A 4,512-nucleotide genomic window follows, 5' to 3' on the forward strand; every position below is an offset into this window, starting at 1 on the left:
ATATATATATATATATATATATCAAGATCTTTCAGTGGATGAACTAAATGATGAGACATTTCTTACACGCACAAATATTGTAGGGTAACAAAGATATCCCGATCGCGTAGGAACCCGTCTGTGCCCTAGCCGCCGCAGCATCGTGTTGGTGCTCCTCGACGGCCGTCGGAGGCTGGTCTCCGCCAGATCGAATGGCCAAGAAGAAGAAGAATGGCTCTCCGTCTTCTTCTGCGAAGGCTTCCAAGAAGAAGACCAATGGCTCTCCAGTCGAGCTGCAAATCTCTGATGTCCCGAACTCGCTTCATGCCGGATCTACTACTGGATCTCCCTCTGTTGCTGGAAAAAGTATCTCTCTGCCTTCAGGTTCTGCGATTCCGTCGACAGAGCCATCGGCCCCTCCTACCCTGAGCTTGGTGGAGTTTCCCCCTCTAGGTACAGTTTTCCCAACTTCACAGACTCCTGCGATTCAATCTGTTCCAACTCCACCTGGTTCCGCCTCGGCGGCCTCAACCTCTCCGAAAAATCCTTTACCGAAACCGCAATGGGCGGATAGACTTCGCCCGAGTTCCAGGAATTTGAGCCGAGTCACAACGCCCACCATCTCTGCCGGAGGTAAACCGAGGGTTAAAGTCCCCAGTTCAGTCCTGGTTGAAGCTTCTCAATCTTGGAATGGATATCTGGTAGGCCACTTTTTTTGTGTTGCCCCATCAGGATCTAGAATATTCCAATCGCTAAACCCGATATGGGGTCGAAAAGCAAGAATTCATGTTCGCAGGGTGAACGACACATCTTGCCTATTCTTCGTTGCCGATTTACCGACTAGGGAGTGGATACTTGAGGTCGGAATTTGGAGGGTAGGCGACACAATGTTTACTGTCGCCGACTGGTCCACTACTGCTACCTTCCGCCAACCGGTCCTAACGTCGGCTCTGATATGGGTAACTCTTTCTGAAATTCCAGCCGAACTCTATAGTTTGAAAGGAATTAGTTACATTGTCTGCGGTGTCGGAGAACCACTTCACACTGAGCGAATGCGACTCGACCCTCTGAGTGTTGGTAAGGCTCGAGTCAAGGTTGAGGTACAACTAGGTGAAGAGCTTCCGGATAGCATTGAGGTTGAAGATGAAAAAGGGGGAATCATTGTGGTGAAAGTTTCCTATTCTTGGCTGCCGCCGCATTGCTCTGTTTGTAATGCATATGGGCATAAGAACACCAGTTGTCTGTTACGCTGCAACCCTGTCATTACCGAAGTTAGTAGTCCGAACAAACATTCAGTTGATCAGCAAGCTACTGTAATTGCCCCGGCTGACCAGTGCCCTACTGCTGAAGCTCAACCTCAACCCATGCCCTCGGGCATCTCTCCTTCAAGTTCCTCAATTCCTTCTGAGTCACCAGCTCAACCTACAGCTCCGGATAACACCTCTGTTCTTCTGCCTTCATTGCCGTCTCCTCATCCTGTTGCGTTCACACCGCTTCCTCCCCGAGGTGATGAGTATCCTGTTCCTCAAACACAGGGAGCATAGGCATCCACCCCTATCGTGCATAATGCCCCGAAATTCATGTTCGAGACTGAAGAGCAACTTATTTTTGAAGCTCAACGAGTCCTCAGAAGTCGAGCAAAACCTCCCTCCAAGTCTCTTGTAGATTTCACTGAAGTCAAGAGAGGCAGGAAGGGGACTAAGACTCAGAACTAAGCCAGTTTATACCCAGGTTTTTTGGTTTTGGTATTTTGGAACAACATCATCATGAAGGTATTTTGTTGGAACGTCCGAGGAGCCAACGGACAAGTCAAGCAACATGCTGTTAAAGAACTGATTTGTACACATCAGGCACGTATTGGAGGCCTTATTGAAACTAGAGTAAGAGATGAATCATCTGCCCGTCGTATTGCTCATTTCATTGCCCCTTCGTGGAACTTTGCCCATAATTATACTTCAGCTGCACTCGGTAGGATCTGGATTCTGTGGGAACCTACCTTAGTCGTCAACATTTATTCAAGCTCGGAACAAATGATCACATGTGGAGTTTTTGATCCAACCTCAGGTACATATATCACTATCTCCTTCATCTATGCACAGAATACTACCTTGGAAAGGAGAACTTTGTGGCATGAGATTGTGAGTCTTGCACGCCATCCTCTGATCCCATTGAAACCTTGGTTGTTGTTGGGTGACTACAATCAGATATTGCACCCCCAAGAGCATGCTTCTCCCACGTCATATTTTCTTCCCCATCTTGGTATGGCTGAATTTCAGGACTGTCTGTTAGCATCGGGATTATTTGACATTACAGGTAGAGGAAACTTCTTCACCTGGACAAACTGCAGTTCTGAGAATCCGATAGCCCGCAAACTTGACAGAGCACTCATTAATGACTCCTTCCTCCTCTCTTTCCCGGATGCTTATTGCTTGTTTGAAGCTCCTTCGCCATCTGATCACTCTCCATGTATAGTGCACCTTGAGTTGCGATCTGTCCAAAGAAGAAGAACCAGTTTTAAATTTCTGATGCATCTCACAAGGAATGAGTTATTTCATCAGGTGGTGCTCGAATCATGAAATGCCCCTATTCAGCAAGGCACCTCAATGTGGAGGGTCTCTGTCAAATTGAAGCGGTTAAAAAGGGTACTAAGACAACTTAATCGTCGTGCCTATAGCGGTATCCAAAGGCGTTCTGCCCAAGCATCGGAAGCTTTAAAGCAGGTTCAGAATCTATTGCTGGATAACCCTTCCTTGGAGATTGCGGCAGAGGAATCTCGGTTGCGGTCAGAATGGACAGAAATTTCAGCGGCAGAGGAGACATTTCTGAAGCAAAAATCCCGGATTCGCTGGCTATCGGAAGGAGATCAGAACACGAAGTACTTTCATCGTGTTGTTGTGTCTAGACAATCTGCTAATGCAATACGCTTTCTTGTCTCAGATGAAGGTGAACGCATTCACAATGTTGACGAGCTGAAGCGAATGACGGTGGATTATTATAAATCCATCTTGGGTGAAGAGGATACGTACTTGAGTTGTTGGACGGTTGATGATATCAGAGAGTTTTCCCAACTACTTGCTCTACAGACCTTCTAGCCTCGCTTCAAGGGATTCCTTCGGATGAGGAGATCACAGCCGCAATGAACACACTTCCAAGGGGGAAGGCTCCCGGGCCTGATGGGTATTCCGCTGAATTCTTCTCTGTTTGTTGGGACATTGTAGCTTCAGATGTTATTGATGCGGTAAGGGAATTCTTTTGCTCGAATTCTATTTTGAAGCAGTGGAATGCGACACTGATAACCCTTATTCCTAAAGTCAAGAATGCATCCAAACTTAAGGAGTATAGGTCGATTTCATGTTGTAATACTCTTTACAAGGTAATCTCGAAATTGCTTGCCAATAGACTGAGGAGAATTCTTGGCTTCATTACTTGCCCAAACCAGACTGCGTTTATTCCTGGTCGTTCGTTACTGGAAAATGTATTGTTGGCTTCGGAACTTGTTTCTGGATTTCACCGCAGGGGAAGGAGTACACAAGCACTGATCAAAGTGGATTTATCAAAGGCTTTTGATAGTGTTCATTGGCAGTTTGTGCTCAGAATCCTAGAGGCAATTCATCTCCCTTCTCGGTTCATTGTGTGGATTAGGGAATGCTTGACAACTACATCATTCTCCATGGCTTTTAACGGGGAAACTGTCGGATACTTTAAAGGGAAGCGTGGCTTGCGCCAAGGTGATCCTCTCTCACCTTATCTCTTTGTCCTGGTTATGGATGTACTGTCTCGTATGCTAAATAGAAAGGTCGAACAAGGCATTATCAGGCTTCCTCCAAGATGCAGAAACCCACAGATTGCTAGTCTTATGTTTGCTGACGACATATTGGTATTTTCAGAAAGTTCTATCAGCTCTTTATCAGAAGTCATTATCACTCTTGACTCCTTCTATGTCACATCGGGGTTGCGACTAAACAAAGAGAAATCATCACTCTTTGTTGATGGTAATCAGGAATCACTTGCGCTAGAATTAGAAGCTGCAACCGGAATCATGCTTGCTAAACTCCCTGTACGTAGGGGTGTCAAAACGAGCCCAGCTCGCGAGCTGGCTCGTGGCTCGCCATAAAACGAGCGATCTGAGCCGTAATTTTTTCAGCTCGTTAAAAAACGAGCCTAACGAGCCAGAGCTCATTGAACACGTGTTCATTGAGCCTGGCTCGGCGAGCTGGCGAGCTGCTGAGCTGCTCAACGAGTTGATATTTTTTTTAAAAATTAATTTAAATTTATATAAAAAAAACTCTAATATAATTTTATATTAATTTTTTTCATATTATTTATATGATATTATAAATATACTAATTATTATGATTGTGATAATTGAAAATATTAAATGATATTGGTGTTTTATTAAAATTTTATGTATTTATTTAAATTTATAATTATATTTAAAATAAATATAAATAAAAAATATTATATATCCTTAGCTCAACGAGCCGGCTCGTTCAGATCGGAAAACTGGCGAGCGATCTGAGCCGAGGGTTTTCT

Source organism: Tarenaya hassleriana, unplaced genomic scaffold (genome assembly GCF_000463585.1).
Source record: "Tarenaya hassleriana unplaced genomic scaffold, ASM46358v1 Cleome35, whole genome shotgun sequence".
NCBI lineage: Eukaryota > Viridiplantae > Streptophyta > Magnoliopsida > Brassicales > Cleomaceae > Tarenaya > Tarenaya hassleriana.